Source organism: Triticum aestivum, chromosome 2A (genome assembly GCF_018294505.1).
Source record: "Triticum aestivum cultivar Chinese Spring chromosome 2A, IWGSC CS RefSeq v2.1, whole genome shotgun sequence".
Lineage (NCBI taxonomy): Eukaryota > Viridiplantae > Streptophyta > Magnoliopsida > Poales > Poaceae > Triticum > Triticum aestivum.
In genome coordinates this window covers 479,481,576-479,503,018 of record NC_057797.1, presented here as the reverse complement: position 1 = coordinate 479,503,018, position 21,443 = coordinate 479,481,576, and positions in this window count along the sequence as shown.

Below are 21,443 nucleotides of genomic sequence, written 5' to 3'. Positions count from 1 at the left end.
GCGCCCGCTGCGTGCTTGAGATCTCGCATCAGTCGGGGTTTCAGTCCTTTGAGAATCAGGCCATTTGCTCTTTCTGCTTGTCCATTCGACTGGGGATGGGCGACTGAAGCATAGTCGACTCATGTGCCTTGTGAGGCGCAGAAGGTTCTGAACTCATCAGAATCGAAGTTCGATCCGTTGTCAGTGATGATGCTGTGCGGAACCCCATATCTGAATATCAACTCTCTGATGAAGCTGACAGCAGTACTAGCTTCAAGATTCTTAATAGGCTTGGCTTCGATCCATTTGGTAAACTTGTCGACTGCTACAAGCACATGAGTGAAGCCACTTCTACCAGTCCTGAGTGGACCAACCATGTCCAATCCCCAAACAGCAAAGGGCCAGACGAGTGGAATGGTCTTCAGGGCTGATGCAGGTTTGTGCGACATATTGGAGTAGAACTGGCAGCCTTCACATCTGTCGACTATATCTTTCGCCATTTCATTTGCTCGTGGCCAATAAAATCCAGCTCGGTATGCTTTAGCCACAATGGTCCGAGAGGACGCATGGTGACCACAGGTCCCCGAATGGATGTCGTGGAGGATCACTCGACCTTCTTCTGGTGTTATGCATTTCTGGCTGACCCCAGTTGCACTTTCTCTGAACAGTTGTCCTCTTATTACAGTAAAGGCCTTGGATCGACGGACGATCTGTCGAGCCTCTTCTTCATCCTCTGGGAGCTCTTTCCTAAGGATATATGCAATGTATGGCACTGTCCAGTCGGGAGTGATGACTAACACCTCCATGGTCAAGTCGACCACGACTGGGACCTCGACTTCAGTCGGATCTGTGGCACTCTTAGGCTGCGGGGGCTCTTCAGCGAATGGATCTCCTTGAACTGAAGGTGCATGAATATGCTCCAAGAACACATTACTGGGAATAGCTTCTCTCTTGGAGCCTATCTTTGCTAAATCATCTGCTGCTTGATTTTTTAGTCGGGGTACATGATGGAGTTCTAACCCCTCAAACTTCTTTTCCAACTTCCTCACCGCGTTGCAGTAACCAGTCATGGCTGGGCTTCTGATGTCCCACTCCTTCATCACTTGATTGACTACCAAATCTGAGTCGCCATAGACCATGAGGCGACGGACGCCGAGTGAGATGGCCATACGCAACCCATACAAGAGTGCTTCATATTCTGCTTCGTTATTGGAGGAATCAAAGTGAATTTGGAGGACATATCTGAGCTTGTCTCCTCGGGGGGATACCAGTACCACCCCAGCACCAGAACCATTCAGCATCTTGGAACCATCAAAGAACATGGTCCAGTGCTCCGAGTGAACTTGAGTCGGCAGTTGTTGTTCAATCCACTCGGCGAGGAAATCTGCTATTGCTTGGGACTTGATAGCTTTCTTTGCCTCGAACTTGATATCTAAGGGAAGGAGTTCAATCGCCCACTTTGCCACTCGACCAGTTGCATCTCTGTTGTTCAGAATCTCTGATAATGGAGCGTCGCTGACGACTGTAATGGAGTGATCAGAGAAGTAATGTGCAACCTTCTTCGTGGTCATATAAATCCCATAAACAAGCTTCTGATAATGTGGATATCTTTGCTTTGATGGAGTCAAAACTTCAGAGACATAGTATACTGGGCGCTGAACTTTGTAGGCTTTTCCTTCTTCTTCCCGCTCGACCGTAAGTACTGTACTGACGACTTGTCCAGTGGCTGCAATGTAAAGCAGTAAAGGCTCTTTGCTGATTGGAGCAGCAAGCACCGGCTGGGTGGAAAGCAGGGCTTTGAGCTCTGCAAATGCTGCATCAGCTTCAGGAGTCCACTCGAACTTATCTGACTTCTTCATCAGTCGGTAAAGAGGCAGTGCCTTTTCACCGAGGCGAGAAATGAATCGACTTAGGGCGGCCAAACAACCAGTAAGCTTCTGGACATCATGCACACGCACAGGGCGTTTCATCCGGAGTATGGCACCCACTTTCTCTGGGTTAGCGTCGATCCCTCGTTCGGAAACGAGAAAACCGAGTAATTTTCCGCCTGGAACTCCAAACGTGCACTTTGATGGATTAAGCTTGATATCATACCTTCTGAGGTTGGCAAAGGTTTCAGCAAGGTCAGCCAGTAGGTCGGAACCTTTACGTGACTTGACCACAATGTCATCCATGTATGCTTCCACATTCCGACTGATCTGAGTGAGCAGACACTTCTGGAATCATCCTCATGAATGTGGCTCCAGCGTTCTTCAAACCGAATGGCATAGTGACATAACAGAAGCACCCAAATGGGGTGATGAAAGCTATTTTCATCTCATCGGGTCCATACAGACGGATCTGATGATACCCGGAATGAGCGTCCAAAAAGGACAAACGCTCACACCCCGCAGTCGAGTCGACTATTTGGTCGATGCGAGGGAGAGGAAAGTGATCTTTCGGGCAGGCCCGATTGATATGTTTGAAGTCGATGCACATGCGAAGTGAGTCGTCCTTCTTTGGGACCATGACAACATTAGCTAACCACTCGGAGTGGTAAATCTCTCGGATAAACTCAGCTACCAGAAGCCGAGCCACTTCTTCATTGATTGCCTTCCTCTTCTGTACAGTGGACCGTCGAAGATGTTCTTTGACTGGTTTCACCTTTGGGTCGACTCGTAAACGATGCTCGGCCAGTCCCCTGGGAACACCTGGCATGTCAGAAGGTTTCCATGCAAAGATGTCCCAGTTCTCACGGAGGAACTGGATGAGCGCTTCTTCCTATTTGTTGTCGTGTGTTGTTGAAATGTGAGTCGGAGCAGCATTGGGATCCGTTGGATGAATATGAATCGGCTTCATTGCACCAGACGACTGGAATGCTGAATCTGTGGCAGGCTTCTTAGCTTGCAACAAATCACTCGGCTCTGCATTTTTTTGATACTCCTGCAACTCCACTACTGCCATCTATGCATCGGCGATCTTTGAGCCATTCTAGAAGCACTCTTCTGCCTTCTTTCAACTGCCAGCGATAGTGATCACCCCTTTAGGACTAGGCATCTTCAATTTGAGGTACACGTAACATGGTCGAGCCATAAAACGTGCATAAGCTGGCCTGCCTAGAATAGCATGATAAGCACTCTGGCCATCCACAACTTCAAATGTCAGCTTTTCTTTGCGGTAATTCTTGGAATCACCGAAAACTACATCAAGGGTGATCTGACCGAGTGATGCAACCTTCTTGCCAGGAATAACTCCATTGAAACTCATATTACTTTCACTGAGTCTGGACATCGGAATGCCCATTCCTTTCAACGTCTCTGCATATAGTATATTCAGACCACTGCCACCATCCATCAGAACCTTAGTCAATCGAGTGCCTTCGACTACTGGGTCGACCACCAGCGCTTGCCTCCCAAGGGTGGCTATGTGCGCTGGGTGATCGGACTGGTCGAAGGTAATGGCAGTCTGAGATCACTTCAAATAACTGGGTGTCAACGGAGCGACCATGTTCACTTCTCTGATGATGACTTTCAGTCGACTCTTACTCTCAACATCAGCGAAAATCATCAGAGTGGAATTGACGTGGGGGTAACCATCGTTGTCCTCGTCCTCAGCCTCAATTTTGTTCGCTTCTTTCTCCTTTTCCTTGGGCTGTTTCTCTTGGAATTGCTGGATTAGGAGTCAACACTATCGAGTGGTATGCTTCGGGTAAATGAAATTACCCTCTTCATCTTTTTTGGTGTGAATGTGGCATGGCAAATCTAGCACATCATTTCCATCTTGATCTTTTACTTTCTTGGGGTTCCACGACCCTTTGGGTTTCCCTTTGAACTTTCCTTGAGTCACGGCTAAGGCTTCACTAGGTGCGGCTGGCTCGGCTTTGTGTTTCTGCTTCCGACTGGAGTTCCCTCCTCCGGTTTCGTGGGCGACTGCTTTGTGCTTGCCACTCCGGAGTCGGTCTTCTTCTTCACCATTGGCGTACTTGGTGGCAATCTCCTATCCGACCACATTTTAGATTCAACTCCCGATATTTAACGCCTTCTTTGAAGCCACAAATTGCCTGGTGATCCGACACATTCTCCACTGTATGGTGCAACGTGATCCATCTCTAGATATAATCTCTCAAAGTTTCATTCGGTTTCTGAACGCAACACTGCAATTCTGTCAGCCCTGCTGGCCGTTTGCAAGTACCTTCAAATGTTCTGACAAATACTCGGGCAAGATCTTCCCAAGTATAAATACTACCAGCCGCTAACTGATTCAGCCACGCTCTGGCCGAGCCCTCCAACATTAAAGGAAGGTGCTTCAAGGACACTTCATCATTGCCACCACCAATCTGTACAGCCACTCGATAATCCTCAAGCCAAGTGTCAAGCTTGGACTCGCCAGTGAACTTACTGACTCCAGTCGCCAACCTGAAGTTGGGAGGAATCACCGCAGCCCTGATGGCTCTGCTGAAACACTCTGGGCCTGAGACATGTACCCTACTGCTGGTTGGGAAATCTCTGTCGTGACCTTCTCTATGAGCTCTGTTTCTGTCGACTAGACCCTGAACGAGAATAGATCTCGCATCAAAGCCCGGCTCCTTGGGGTCGACTGGAATCCTTCGCCCACCACTGTGAGGACGTATGTCATCATGCTGTCAAGGCACGTATGACCCACTCCTTGGGGGAGGCGTGGGCACTCGATGACGATCATCGTGACCGAGTGGGTGATCATACTGCTCGCGGTTTTTGTACTGATCTTGCCGGTCCTCACATCCTTCACGCCTCGGTGGCGATATCGGGTTGTGAGCCAACTGGACTGTGTCTTCAAACACAGATCTACTATGGATCCTATTCCGCGACTGAGATACTATTGTATTCTGCTCTCCCGCCGCATGGAGCAAAGCCCGAATCTGCACCAAACCTCGACCAGCTTCTGACTGGGAAGGTTGGATTGACTCTGCTATTCGGGCCACAACTGCGAGATTCTAGATTGGAGTTCGGTATACCTGAGTCGGAGGCGGAAAAAGTTGGCGTCAACTTGACTCGGGGATATGCTGCCGAGCACGGTCGTCGAGTGCGCGCTGGAGGTTATCCAGTCGAGTGCGCTCAGCCAAGTTGGCTAGGCGTGCCTCCTCCAAGGCCTGAGCCTCAGGGGTTTCTCCAACGATAGGAGTGTGAAGCGCATCCATGTTCCGGCGGAAAAGTTCTTCCCTTCGCTGCGAAGAGAGGGGTTCGGGGTGGTACTCTTCGTGAACACGCGATGGATCGCCGCCCCCGTCGCCTCCGTCTTCACGAGTGAAGCCAGGAGGACTGCGTGGTCCATTGACCATCAAAACTTCTGCCGCAGGGTCGCTGCTGTCACACTCGGATGCAGTCTCTACAGAGCCAGTCGACAGGTCGAACAGGGAGAGTTTCGTCGGGCTCGATTGCCGCGACTTGGGGGGTGGCTGACTGGTGAGCCACCGCATGCCTCACCCACCGCTGAAGCCTCGATCGACCGGAACGCTTGCTCCAGCGGGCTGCAGGGAAAGAGGTCAGTACAGGAGCCGACCGATACTAAGTCGACGACTGCCATAGGAGGACACCACGGACGCACGCGCGAAAGAGTGTTGCCCCGCGGACGAGAAGCGCCTTGACATCAAGTGGTGCTTCTTGGAGCCAAGCGGAGTCGTCGGCGACGAATACGAGCGCACCAAGACGGATCTTGTGGCCCTCGGCCAAACCTCCGCTCGAAACCATGTTGATGGGGATCGGAAAAATCGCCAACTTCTCCAACAAGTCGCTAAGACACCTGCCCCACGGTGGGTGCCAACTGTCATGGTTCTAAGTCTGACAGTAGAATGGAGGATAGGAGTGTAGAGGCAAGATCCTAGCTATGGAGGAGTTGTACACGCGAGTTTTACGAGTTCAGGCCCTTCTCGGAGGAAGTAACAGCCCTACGTCTCGGAGCCCAGAGGCGATCGACTGGATTATATGCGTGTGAGTTACAGGGGGTGCAAACCCTTGTGCCTATGGAGGGGGGTGGCTTATATAGAGTGTGCCAGGACCCCGGCCAGCCCACGTCACAGAGGGTTTAAGGTACATTGAAGAGAGAACGTTACTGGTAACGCCCGCACTAAAGTGCTATAAATGATAATTAAGCCTATAAGTAAATGCTCGACCGTTGCTCATGCAAAGTGGCTTTAGCTCTTCTGTCCGTCGAGTGACTTCTGCGACGGTCGAGTGACATTGATTCTTCCCAGTGGAATGTCTTTGGTCGAGTGGATGATGGTACCCTTTGGATGATCCTGGCTTTAGGGAGCTGTCCTAGGGGAGGATGTCTAGGTCAGGTCTATGACCCTACCCTAGGTACGTAGCTTCATCAGCGCCGGATCTAACCGGAGACGGCAAGGAGGCAGGACGGCGCGCCGGCGTCGAGCGGCGGGCGAGGAGACGGCGGTGACCGGGCTGCGGGGGTCGGCCTCGGGCCCGAGTAGGCCGGCGGCAGCGGGCAGTAGCCAGGCCAGGTGGCGGCCTCCGGTTGGACGAGAACGGCGGCGGACACGTACGGCTCCGTCCGGACGTGTCCGGTGCGGAGAGGGACTAGGTCTAGGGTTTCGGGACCACGAATTTCGAAGGGGAGTACCTATTTATAGATTCTGGGAGCTAGGAGAGTCCAAATGAGGTGTGGTTTTCGGCCACGCGATCGTGATCGAACGGCCGAGAGGATGGAGGGAGTTTGGATGGGTTTTGCGCCACTTTGGAGGTGTGTTGGGCTGCAACACACACGAGGCCTTTACTGTTCCTCGGTTAACCGTTGGAGTATCGAACGGACTCCAAATGGCATGAAACTTAACAGGCGGTCTACCGGTAGTGTACCAAGGCCACTTGGCAAATCTCGGTCCAATCCAAGAACGTTTAACACCCGCACACGGAAAGAGGCAAAAGGGGACGCCAGAGGACATTGGAGTGCCAGAATGCAAAACGGACAACGGGGAAAATGCTCGGATGCATGGGACGAACACGTGTGCAAATGCGATGCACATGATGACATGATATGAAATGCATGACATGGACAAAATGCAAAACAAAGACAAAACCCAACCACAAGGGAATATCATAACTTAGAGCCGAAAATGGAAAGAGTTGGAATACAAATATGGCAATTTACATACGGGGCGTTACAAGGAGCAATGAATGTAACACTGTCACAAGAACCGGCGATGTTAAGGCATTTTGTGCTGGTATTTTTTGATGATATTCTAGTTTTCAGCAAGACATTGAAACAACATATGCAACATGTCAGAATGGTATTGCAAGTCTTAAGGAGAGATCAGTGGTATGTCAATATGTCCAAATGTGAGTTTGCCTCTCAAAAATTACTGTACCTTGGGCACATCATTACCAAGGATGGTGTCTCCACAGATCCAGAGAAGATCAGCACTATTGAACAGTGGCCAACTCCTGTTTCTGTGAAAGAAGTTAGAAGCTTCCATGGGATAGCAGGATATTACAAAAAAATCATTCGCCATTTTGGTGTGATTGCAAAGCCCTTAACCAATCTTGTCCGCAAGGGTAACATATTTGTGTGGACTAGCATTGAGCAAACAGCCTTCCAAACTCTCAAAGATGCTTTAGTAAGTGCCCCAGTACTGGCCTTACCAAATTTCCAAAAAGCATTTACCATCAAAACAGATGCTAGTGACTATGGAATCGGAGCAGTTTTAATGCAAGACAGACACCCTCTTGCCTTTGTTAGCAGAGCTTTGGGGCCACGCAATCAAACTCTTTCGCTGTATGAAAAAGAATTCTTGGCCATCTTGCTAGCCGTAGAGCAGTGGCGCTCCTACTTGCAACTTCTAGAATTTCAGATAATTACTGATCAGAGAGCCTTGGTCAGTCTAACGGAGCAACAATTACATACAACCTGGCAGCAAAAGGCGCTCACCAAGCTAATGGGGTTGGACTACAAAATTGTGTACAGAAAGGGGGCTGATAATCGAGCTGCAGATGCTCTCTCTCTTCGACCCCATTCAGCAAATGAGTGCTACATTTTGTCTTCTGTTCAGCCAGCGTGGATGCAGGAAATTATAGAAAGCTATTCCTCTGAGACGGCCACTTAGGCGCTGCAGAAACTGGCTGTTGACCCTGGTGCTGATCCAAAATTCACACTGCATGATGGGCTTCTAAGGTATAAGAAGAAGATTTGGATTGGTCCAGATGAACAATTGCAACACAAGATCATTAGCAACTTACATGCTAGGTCAGCTGGTGGCCATTCTGGTTTTCCAGTGACTTTCAGAAGAATCTACCAACTGTTCTAGTGGAAAAACATGATCAAGGCTGTGCTGCAACAGTGTGAAACTTGACAACTGGCCAAACCAGAGCGAGTACCATATCCTGGATTGCTGCAGCCATTGCCAATACCTCTAAACCATGGGAGATGATTACCATGGATTTCATTGAAGGACTGCCTCCTTCCCGCCAGTTCAACTGCGTGTTAGTGGTCATTGACAAATTGTCCAAGTATGGTCTCTTTATTGCACTGAAACACCCTTACACTGCCAGCACAGTAGCAGAAGCCTTTCTGGATCGTGTCTATCGCCTTCATGGTTTGTCGTTGTCATTGGTGTCAGGCCGAAATCCGATTTTCACTAGCTCATTTTGGAAGGAATTATGCAACAAAACATGGATTAAACTTCGGATGAGTTCAGGCCAACATCCTCAGACATATGGGCAAATAGAGCGCGCCAATCAACAAGTGGAAGGGTATCTTCATTGTTTTATCAGCGCTCATCCCCACCGCTGGTCGCAGTGGCTTCCACTTTGTGAGCTATGGTACAATTCCAACTGGCACTCGTCTACAGGACACTCTCCATTTGAAGTGGTGTATGGACATGCTCCTCGCTACTTTGGTATCTCTCCTACGGATGCAATTACTAGCTCTGATGTTCATATGTGGTTGGAAGACAGACAAGTGGTGATGGAATCAGTTAAATAACAGTTGTTGCGAGCTCAACAACGGATGAAGTCTCAAGCTGACAAACATTGCACTAAGAGAACGTTTGAAGTGGGAGACACTATTTTCCTAAAAATGTAGCCATATATCCAATCCTCTATTGCTCCGCGAGTGAATCATAAACTGGCATTCAAGTATTTTGGGCCATTCCCAATCACTGAGAGAATTGGCGCAGTGGCATACAAGCTAGCCCTGCGTGACAACTGTCGCGTCCACCCGGTTTTTCATTTCTCGCTACTCAAACGACATATCAAGACTGATCAATAGGTACTTCCCATGTTGCTCTCTCCCAATGCACAGTTGCAGGTCCCTGCTTGTATCATGGATCGATGTTTGGTTCAGCGAGGAAACAAGTTGATCACTCAAGTTCTGGTCAAGTGGAGTCGTTCGCCTAAATCCATGGCCACCTGGGAAGATCAAGAGATACTCAAGCAAAACTTTCCTCGGGCATCGGCTTGGGGGAAGCCTGTAACACCCCAGATGTAATTTACCTTATATGTATTCCAACTCTTGCCGTTTCCGGCACTAAGTTATTTCATTTTGTCGTTGTCGGGTTTTTGCCTCCGAGTGTTGTTGTCTTTGTCATGCATCTCACATCATGTCATCATGTGCATTGCATTTGCATACGTGCTCGTCTCATGCATCCGAGCATTTCCCCGTTGTCCGTTTTGCATTCCGGTGCTCCTATGTCCTCCGGTGGCCCTTTCTACCTCTTTTCGTGTGTGGGGGTTAAACATTTTCGGATTGGACCAAGACTTGTCATGCGGCCTTGGTTTACTACCGGTAGACCGCCTGTCAAGTTTCGTGCCATTTGGACTTCGTTTGATACTCCAACGGTTAACCGAGGGACCGAAAAGGCCTCATGTGCGTTGCAGCCCAACACCCCTCCAAACTGGCCCAAAACCCACCTAAACCCTCTCCATCATCTAGAGCGTTCGATCACGATCGCCTGGCCGCAAACCGTACCTCATTTGGAGCTTCCTAACTCCTTCTACCTCTATAAATAGACCCCTCCTCAAAAATCCCGGATCCCTCGTCTCAAACCCTAAAAAAAATCCCTCTCCGCCGCCAGACAATGTCCGTCCCTATCCGGACAATTTGCGCCGCGGCTGCGCACCATTAGCCGCGCGCCACGTGGCCCTTCATCCGCCGCCCGCCGCCGCGCGGCCCGGGGAGCCCGGAGCCGGCCCCCGCGGCCCATCTCCTCACCACCGCCGCCCAGTTCGTCCTCCTCCTCCCGCGCGTCGCCAAGCCACCGCGTCGGCCGTCGCGTCCCTCGCCGGCGTCAACGACGGCCATCGCCGCCCGCTCCGGCCGGCCTCATCTCCGGCACCGCCCCACGCCGCCCTTGCCGCCGGCGACCGCGCCCGACGCCGCCGCCCTCCTCTCCGTCGTCGGCGCACCCCGGCGACCTCTCCTTCCTCTCCCCCCGAGCTCCGGCGAACAGTGACTCCACCTTTAGCGAACCTCGGGAGTCGCACCCTGCTACAGTAACTCCGGCCGGATCCAGATCTCAGATCCACCTCGGGTTGACTTTTTCCTCCCGAAACCCTAAATATTTGCAAACTTTGACATGTCATAACTAAGCATCTGTAGCTCCGATTCGTGCATGTAGCATATCAAAATGTTCGCCTTGACGAGTACACCATTTCATCTCATTGCATCATTTTCATTTAAGCTCATCTTGATGCCCGAAATGCTGTTGGAAGAGGGCTATGTGATGAATTTGTCAGATATGTTTTAGCAAATGGCCTTTTGTCATTTTTGCCATGATTAATGTGTGCATGATATGATCTTGAGCTCTACATGTGTTTTGTTATATGCCATGCCATCTTTACAGGGGTGTATGCCATGTATTTTTATGATCGATGTGGTGACTAGCACAAGCATGCAAAGTAGCATACTCATCGATGCTGATTTCAGGGACTTAGAATTTCACTAAGTCTTTGTCCTGTTATTGTTTTTATGCCATATGTTCATGTTGTTTCCTGGTGATCCGTGCCTCTTTTGAGGATGATCAGTAAGGATGTTTTGTTAATATTGTGGTGCTCTATACATCCATGTCTTTTTTTGCAATTATGGAGCACCCTAGATTGAGTCAATCGAGCTCTACTTTTGCTATAAAATGTTCCTAGCAGATTGTTGACATGTTTAGCGATTTTATCGAGGACGTTGTTATTGATCCGTGCATGCTATGTTCTTCTTCTTGCCATGTCTAGCTTCTATGCCATGTCTTCTTCATGGGTTTATGCTTATTTTGTCATGCCATGCTCTGTAGTGAGTGCATCGAGCTCGTAAAAATGCCTACTCGTTGACTGATTTGCATGCTCCAGTTTTTCACTAAGTCGGAATCTGTTTATGTTTTTGCTATGTTCATATGCTTGCAATTGTATTTTCTGATCACTTTTGGCTCAAGGTCACTAAGGGACTTTCGTTATATGTTTAGAGTAGCTTCATGCCATCCCTTGCTTTGCCATGTTAAGTTCCCATAGCATGTAGTTTCCATGCCCTAAAGTTTGCTTCCTGATGATAAATTCCAGACTTGTGTTAATTACACTAAGTCGGAAACCTGTTATCATTTGCACTTTTGCCATGCTTGTTTGAACCTGTTAATGGATGAATTAGCCGTAGCTCAGTGTTCATCTTTTGTCAATCATCATGAGTGGATCCCTGCCATGTATTTTGTTGCTATGTTTGAGTACTGTAGCATATTTATCTTGATGCATTTAGATGGCTACTTGATGTTTATCGCAGACCGGTGCCATATTTGTTTTGCTTGCCATTTCCAAACCGTGCATCCGATTCGGGTGATCTTTATATCGTTTTCAACCTAAATCACCTCACCTTTCCAGTGGAACTATTGGATTTCCAAGTTGAGGTCAGGTTCATTCATTCCTTGTCAAATCTTGCATATGCATCACATACCGCATCCCGCATATCATACCATGTTTGCATCATGTTGTTTGAGCATTGCACGTGGTTGATTGTGTTCCGTTTGCTTGTTGTTCTTGTTTGGGTAGAGCCAGGAGACGAGTTCGTGAATGAGGAGCCCATTGAGTTCGCCTACGAGGATCAAGGCAACTCTGACAACTTTGCAGGCAAGATGACCATACCCTCGAAATCACTTCTATCTTTGCTTGCTAGTGCTCTCTCTTTTGCTATGCCTATGCTACGATACCTACCACTTGCTTATCATGCCTCCCATATTTCCATGTCAAACCTCTAACCCACCATGTCCTAGCAAACCGTTGTTTGGCTATGTTACCGCTTTGCTCAACCCCTCTTATAGTGTTGCTAGTTGCAGGTGAAGATCGGAGATCGTTCCTTGTTGGAACATTGTTTATTGTTGGGATATCACAATATTATCTTGTTTATCTTAATGCACCTATATACTTGGTAAAGGGTGGAAGGCTCGGCCTTATGCCTGGTGTTTTGTTCCACTCTTGCCGCCCTAGTTTCCGTCATATCGATGTTATGTTCCCGGATTTTGCATTCCTTACACGGTTGGGTTATAATGGGAACCCCTTGACAGTTCGCCTTGAATAAAACTCCTCCAGCAATGCCCAACCTTGGTTTTACCATTTGCCACCTAGCCTCTTTTTCCCTTGGGTTTCCGGAGCCCAAGGGTCATCTTTATTTAAACCCTCCTGGACCAGTGCTCCTTTGAGTGTTGGTCCGACTGAGCTACCTGCGGGGCCACCTCGGGGAAACTTGAGAGTTGGTTTTACTCGTAGCTAGTCTCATCTGAGTGTGCCCTAAGAACGAGATATGTGCAGCTCCTATCGGGATTTGTCAACACATTCGGGCGGTGTTGCTGGACTTGTTTTACCATTGTCGAGGATGTCTTGTAACCGGGATGCCGAGTCTGATCGGATTGTCTTGGGAGAAGGAATATCCTTCGTTGACCGTGAGAGCTTGTGATGGGCTAAGTTGGGACTCCCCTACGGGGATTTGAACTTTCGAAAGCCGTGCCCGCGGTTATGGGCATATGGGAATTTGTTAATGTCTGGTTGTAGATAACATGAAACTTAACTTAATTAAAATGAATCAACCGCGTGTGTTACCGTGATGGTCTCTTCTCGGCGGAGTTCGGGAAGTGAACGTGGTGTTGGAGTAATGCTTGACGTAGGTTGTTCTAGGATCACTTCTTGATCGTAGTTGTTCGTCCGTGCTTTGCCTCCTCTTCTCGCTCTCTTTTGCGTATGTTAGCCACCATATATGCTAGTCGCTTGGTGTAGCTCCAGATAGTCTTGATCGCGAGGGTGTGAGATTGCTGAGTCCCCGTGACTCACAGTTTACTTCCAAAACCAGATGCAGGGACCGATGATACCGCTCCAGACGATGCGCTTGAGCTCAAGTGGGAGTTCGATGAAGACTCTCGTCATTACTACGTGTCTTTCCCAGATGATCAGTTGTGGTGCCGAGTTGGGGTGATCGGGGACTTTGTCGCATGTGGGGGTTGATCTTTATTTTGGTATCGTAGTCGGACCATGAGTGCATTGGATGATTGTAATGTTATTCATGTATTTGTGTGACGTGGCGAGTGTAAGTCAACTATGTATCTTTTCCCCTTTTATGTCAGGACCCCGACTCAATGCCACATCAATCTAGCATGTAACACATCATATCACTTTGCGGCCTCACACACGGTATTCCCACGGGTGTCGCCTTACCTTTGCCCGGGACCGTTTGCGCCTTTTGGCACACGTATATGATAGTGTCGCTAGCATCCATATGATAAGGAGCCCGGGCTGACATGGCTAGTCGTAAACCCAAAGTGGCACAAACTTACAGGGACAGGCATCCATGACCCAACATCGAACGTGTCGGTCATCAGCAAGTGAATCCAGGCTGTAGCACTAGGCTAGCAGGACTCCGGTGAACCGGGCTGTAGCGGGCTAACAGGACTCCGGTATTCATCGCGTGACATTTCCCCGAAGGGACAGACACAGGAACGAAGAAGGACACATGCCGGCCAGCCTAAGTGTTCCGGAGCAGTAGCAAGCTACCATGGCTCGGTGGAAACACTAGGAGACATTTCTCGGTAAGAGAGGCTACTAAAGATAAACAACTAGATAGCCAGATCCCACACATACCAAGCATTTCAATAACATACACACAATATGCTCGATATGTGCAAATACAACATGGCATCACAACATGACTCTACAACTCAAGTATTTATTCAATAGGCTCCGAGGAGCGAGATATTACAATCATGGGTCTCATGACCCAACACTCAGAGCATACAAGTCAAAGCACATGCGGAAGCTTAACATGTCTGAGTACAGACAACTATAAATGAAAAAGGCTGAGAAGCCTGACTATCTACCAGATCCTGCCGAGGGCACAAGATCGTAGCTGAGGTAACAAGCTAAACGTCGAAGTCCAAGCGGAACTACTAGTGAGACTGAAGTCTCTCTGCAAAAACATAAAATAGGCAAACATGAGTACAAATGTACCCAGCAAGACTTACATCAGATCTATCTACATATGCATCATTATCAACAAAAGGGGTGGTGGAGTTTAACTGCAGCAAGCCAGCTTTGACTCGGTGGCTATCCTGAACTACGACTGCAAGTAACCCTTTTGAGGTGGCGCACACGAGTCCACATATTCACGATATCAATACACCACTATGGATCCACTCCCGTCTCCCTACGAGAACGCCATCCATAGCACTCATGCTTATCTTGCATATTTTAGAGTATCCACTTTCACTTGTCTATGAACTATGCAAGGGGTCCAAGTTTCCATATCCGAGGAATCCGGCTATTCGAATAGATAATGATAACCCTGCAGGGGTGTACTTCTTCACACACGCTTTCGCCACTTATCGCCCTGTACATGTCATGTACCTCGGCAACCTTCAAGCGGAAGCCGGGCGAGGGAGTCGGCCACGACCTGACTAACCGAACAAGTCTCTAGTCCAGGTTTATCGCCTATTCGGGTTCCATCCGCAAGGAGATCCGGCCGGGGTGTCGCTCACGGCCCCAAATGATGTGTGCAGGGTTCCCAAGCCCACCATCCGGGTGCCACTTGGTACACCGTGCCACTGTGCCTAGTCTGTCCCAAGCCCACCTGTACCGGGTGCCACTTGGTAGACTACTAACACTACCTACAAACACTAGAAACTAGTTGAACCTCCTGGACAGAGATCAAGTTGATTAATAAGTCGAGAGAGCTTGGAGCGCCCGGAGCCCAATGTGTGGTAGTAACTGATCATGGATCACAAACACAGAACTCAGTTCCTGAGGACGGCTGCAATGAGACAACCCACGATGTACTCCTACATGGCCTCTCACCGCTACCTTTACCAAAACGTGTTCACACACTTAGCTCACACATAGTAGGACATGTTCACACACCTCTGATTCATCCCCGATGAATCAGACCTGACTCAACTCTAAGCAGTAGCAGGCATGACAAACAAGCATGAATGAGTAGGCACAGCAGGGCTCAAACAACTCCTACTCATGCTAGTGGGTTTCATCTATTTACTGTGGCAATGACAGGTCATGCAAAGGATAAAGGGGTTCAGCTACCGCAGCAAGTAACAGATGAATCGGTGTTGTCCTAATGCATTAAAAGAGAGCAGGGCGAGAGAGTAGGATTGTATCGGAATGAACAAGGGGGTTTTGCTTGCCTGGCACTTCTGAAGATAATATAGCTCTTCATCGGTGTCATCGATCACATCGCCGGTACACGTCTATCGAAAGGGGCAATTACCGGGAAACAAGGAAGAACACAATCAATGCAATGCGACAATATGATGCATGAATGTGACATGGAAATATGATGTGATTTGGGCTAATGCATCTAGCAACAGGTTAAATGGGGCTGGTTTGAACACTAGGTTCAAATTCAAACTCCATATGTGAGAGTTTAAATGCCATTTAATTAAATTGTCCTAAACAGTGGTCATAAGTTGTTCTAACATGCATGAAAATGGTACAGATGGATAGATTGGATTTTTCTGATCATTTTTCATATATAAATTATTTCATTTGGAGTTACGGTTGAATTTCTATGAATTTTAGAAGTTTGCAACAATTTCTGGAATTTCCTGGATTATTTTAAAACCAGAAAATGATTTATTGCGTCAGCACTAGGTCATGCTGATGTCAGCAGGTCAACTAGGCGGGTCCAGGTCAAACCTGACAGTGGGTCCCGCGTGTCAGTGTAATTAGTTAAACTAAAATTAATTTAAACTAATCCTAAATAGTTAACAGGGCTGGGCCCCACCTGTCATTGACTCAGCACTAACCAGGGTTTAGTTAACTCTTAACTAAAATAATTAGAAGGGCTGGGGCCCACAGTCAGCGAGTCAGTGGGTTAGCTAAAATTTAATTAGCATCTAAACTAAATTAGCAGGGCCTCGGGCCCACATGTTAATGACCCAGGGGGGTCAAACCCTGGTCAACTCGGTCAAACCTGCCGGCAACTAACCGCCGGCGAGGTCCGAGACGGCGGCGATGCGCGGAATCGCAGCACAGGCCACGGTTCGAGGCGCGGATGGCACCGTTGGAACCCCGAGCCTCGTCCGCGTCGTCTGGGGCTAGTGGGGTCGCCGGAGACGACTTAGATCGACGGCGGCGTGCTCTTTTGCGGCCGCCGGAGTTCGGTTGCACGTGGGATCATGTTTCAGTGCGTAGAAGAGCGGGGCAAGGGGCTAGAAGGGCGCTACGCATCGTGAGGAGTAGGTTGGACACTCCAGGGTGACCATTTGGTCACCGGAGCATCGTCGACGGCGAGCTCAGGCGGCGGTGCATTTCGGTCATCAAGGGGGCGACGGCTACGGCAATCAAACGAAGAGGGGAAGAGGGGGAAACGGTGGCGGAGCTCACAGCGGTGCCGAAGGGATGGTCAGCGAGCTCGGGGAAGCGACGATGGTGGTGAATTGACGGTGAAGATCCTCGGCGGCCGGCGATGCCGGCGACGTTGTGGTGCGTCCGTAGTTCCATGGGTTGGTGGAGAGGATGAGGAAGACGTCCCGGAGCTCTTGAACAGGTCAGGGGAGCAAGGGGGTGGCTGTGGCCGCGGTAACGGCGTCGGCGGCGACGAGCTCCGCTCGGTGGGGAAGAGAGAGGGATCCAGGGGGAAAGTGAGGGTGAGGGAGCGAGCGAGGAGGGTCCAGGAGATGTCGTGGCATTGCAGGAGACGTCCAGGGGAGGAGGAGGCAGCCAGGCAGAGAGGAGGTGGCCGGGGCGCGTAGCCGCGCGCGCCGGGCGCGTGCCCGTCCTCCTGGCAGGGAGGAAGACGACAGGGGAGGAAGCGGCGGTGGGCTGGGCCGTGCTGGGCCGGTTGGTGGCGCCAGGTAAGTGGCTGGAGGAGCTGGGCCAGGTAGGTTTCTCCTCTCTCTCTTATTTCTATTTAACTCTGTTTTCTATTTTCTGTAGTTTGTTTTGATTTAGTTTTAGACACTAAATCATTTTTATTGCTTCTGATAATTATGGTAGGGACTAGTTGGATTATTCCAAAGCCCTTCATCAAAGATAATAATTATTGGACACATATTAATTAATTAACAAATATATATCCAATGCAAATAGTTATTTATTTAATTCAAAGGCCCAAAATAAATAATTCTGTGATTCCAAAAATATTGGTTTTAATTTTACCTCTTACCAATATTTTCACAGAGTAACAGGAACATTTCTTTGGACTCATTTGAAGAGATTTAAATGTTGGTTATTTTTAGAGGTCTTCTGAGGCTTTTGAAAATTCCTCAATTCAAATTTCATTTGAATTAAAACATGATGCTCACATGAAGGTCTAGCCTAGTGCATAACAGGACCAGGGATGTGACAACTCACCCCCACTAAACAAAAATCTCGTCCCGAGATTCAAGCGTAGGGTAAGGTGAAGGGGGAACATAAACTAGCACAATCTTCACGATCCAGGTTGCACTTCAAAAGAACGTTGATTTGATCACCTTTATTGTCTCGACGTCTTCCTCTGAGAACTCTAGCTAATCATGACAAGAAGAGGAAAGGAAAACTCTAGAAGGATCGATCTTCTCGAAGATCGAACAACTCAGGATCAACACATGGGATGAGACATTGACACATCTCTTGAGCTGAGACACGAGGCATAGATCTGAAGAATTGGAGTGAAACAGATGACGAGGGTTCACTAGGTAGACAACAATTCCAGACTTAAGAATGTGGTGATCGGTTGTCAACGTAGCGAGGAGTTGAATTGCCATGATACCATAATGGGGCACCTTAGGGATGGTGACTCGTAGAAATATCCCCTTAAGTGGCAAAAAGAATTACCTTTGATTCAGAGACCATTGAAACTCTTTATACCAACTTAGGGCAATTCTCGAACGATTGTTTAGAGGGGTTCGGTAGAATGGCATACCCGGATTAGAATGGATGATGTGGATTACCTTGTTGAAGACAACATAATGGATGAATTTGCTTACCACCGGAAATGGAAGAGACCCATGGTAGAATGGCACATTGGCGGTGCAAGCTGGGAACAAAATGCAAATGCTAGGAATGATTCTGGTAACTAGGAAGAACCCAACAATAGAGAGTGAATTCACTGTTTGAAAAGGTCATAGCATTGCCGAGGAAACTGAGAGCACTATACAGTTAATGCCGACGATCAAACCTAGCACTTGCGCGTGCTCTCAAGAACTTGAGCATTTCCATAATCATCAAGATTTTACCAATATCCGTGTCAAGGATCCTGGCAACACAACTTGCTACCATGATAAATGATGTTGGATGATGCAGATGCAAAGGAAGATAACACTTTCTCAGATTTTACCCTTGGCGGGGCCAAGGAAATAAAATCTGGATGATCGACCGAGAGATATTTAGCACTCCGCTTCTAATGTTCTCCTTGATGTACTAGCGCATCCCATTCCTTGAAATGGTCTGGTATCTAGAACATCAAGTAAAGGTCGGACTTCGGAAACACAAAAATCATAAGGCATAACTAGGGAGTAAATCCTACGAAGTCCTTATGGGAAGGTGGCCAACTTCTTCAATCAAGATACTACAATAATAGGTCTTCCGGTTGGGTGTGTTGGCCATGACATCCACTTTACTGGTTATCGAGGGACCAGTATTATAGTTTTTGGGAAATGTTCCAACCATCATATCTGCCTGAGATTCAGATCTGGTTGGTGTCAGGATATTCCAGACTCATCGAGTCTAGGAAGAAAAATGAAAGTTTGCAACACAAATCGACGAGATGACGTTGCGAGATTCTCGGGAAATGAACTACGATAGTAATCTCCAAAACATGAGCTGGTTCTGCTACAACATGTGAACATGTTGTCCAAGACAAGCATGACCACAAAGTAGTCTTATAATAAAACACTACCGAGTTCAGGTTGGGAACCATCATCGAGGATGTCGAAGTCTTGTGCATGACCTAGGATTAGCACATCAACTCCTTTTCCTGAACAAATCAGTCAATGGCTTGGTGTGCTAGGGACACATATAGATTGGAGGTTGCAAGTCTCCGAACCACAGAATACTTCGCACGTATGCATGACTGATTTGGGATGATTCCAAAGGAAACAACATTGACTTTCTCGAATCCACGGCGGCAACTTGCATCTAATGCACATGAACTGGAGGAAGTCACTTCTTACATCCGAACATATGCTTCATGAACTAGCATAAAGAAATGCTTTCAAAAGTTTCCAACACTAGCTTAATGTTCAACAAAATCATGGAGGAGATAAGGATGTTGTCAATGGGCCCAACAACAATTCATCCAGATTCCCATGGAGATGGAATTCCATAACTATGTGAACAAGGTGATAGTGTTGGTCAGACCAAAGAATATAATGGTGTATGCTCGAGGAAAAACCACGAGTAAGACAACATTACGAACATCGTTGGTTCTGACTTGATTTGAGGATAGCCCACACCCAAATTAAAGGTTGGACAAGATGATAGGTCCAATAATTTACCACGAGGTTCACTCAAGGAAGATATCATCTACCTTCAATACATACACACACACACAAGATATCCCTTAAGATGAACTAAATCAGACAAGCTTCCATCTTCCAACTCTCCAAGTTGTTGTTCAGCTTAGCCAACTAGCTTAGGGGTACCCAACACATATTCTTGAAGGAAAAGTGGTTTATTGGAAAACCAACTTGATCACGAGCTCAACATAACAGTCAGGTGACAACCGGGTGATACTTTCGAGAAGATATTCGGAAAAATCACGAACCACCGATATGTTACTAAGATCGAGAACAATCTTGCTTTTCAGGGCAAGACGATATGATCAAATGAGCGAGGACTTGACAAAATCCTAACTCATCAATCGAAATGTGCACCAGGAAGATGGACAAGGTAGCACGATCAATCTTAGAATGATGATTCAAGAACCAACATGTTAAGAATGAGAATATTGTCCATTTACTACCAAGCAACTAGTTGCTAGGGGTACTGATTTCACACATCATAGTTCACCCGTCGGCATTCCGGTTGCAACAACACGGAAGCCGAGAAATGAATAATGATGGCAAGAAGTATCACTGCAACAAGAATTCATAAGAGGGTGTGCATTTCCAATGATATTCCTGATATAAAGATGGTAATACCTCAAGGTAGAACAGACCAGAAGCTGGATTGCAACTTGATCTGCGGAACACAACTACTTTGACCCAATCCTAAATATGGATGAGGTACTAGAGTTTGTTCCTCCTAGTCATTTCAGAATAGAATGGCTTGACGGAACACAAGAATAATAAACATCGATGAACGATTGCACGCATACTCTTGACTATCAAATGATAGACGGGGTCAGAACACAGCTAAAGAGAACAACTCAAGGAACATATAACTTTCTGAGTTGTGGATGCATAGGTTAGTATGTCGAAACAAGTTTAACATGTTTCTTCCGAATAACCCATGCAGAAAAATAGGACTGGCAGAGTCACAATATAGAATGGAGAACTCATAGAGGGCACTCCTGTTGTGATCTTTAGGTTCAAAAGAACTCCTGCCAAGAATGGTTCATGGTATTTGGAAGAAGGAGATACCATGGACCTCGAGGACTATCGCAAAGTTACTAATATCCTAAAGGAACTAGCAAACACTATCAACACGAGGTAAGTAGTGTGAATCTCGGGTTCAAAAACCCGGAAGTAGAATACCTACTACTAAGTAGCATCACGGGATGCTTTCGGGAATAAAGGCCAGAATGATCACACTGGGAACACAAAACATGGCTAGACTACTAGATGATCCCCTGAGACACCTGGGGTCATAATAATAACTCCAACATAAAGGTCGAGGCAGTAGAGTACCTCAACTCAACAATTTGTGTGATTAACCTGGCCTAAAAAGACATTGAAATCAGAGGAAAAGATTTTGCAAATGCATCAGACTCTTTGGAAACCTGGGATGACTCGGACAACATAACGGCTATAAATGCTCAGGAAAGATTTGAGACATTCACAAAAATGGTGGCATAACCACTCAGAAGCACAATAACAAGGTTTCGAGATCAACAAT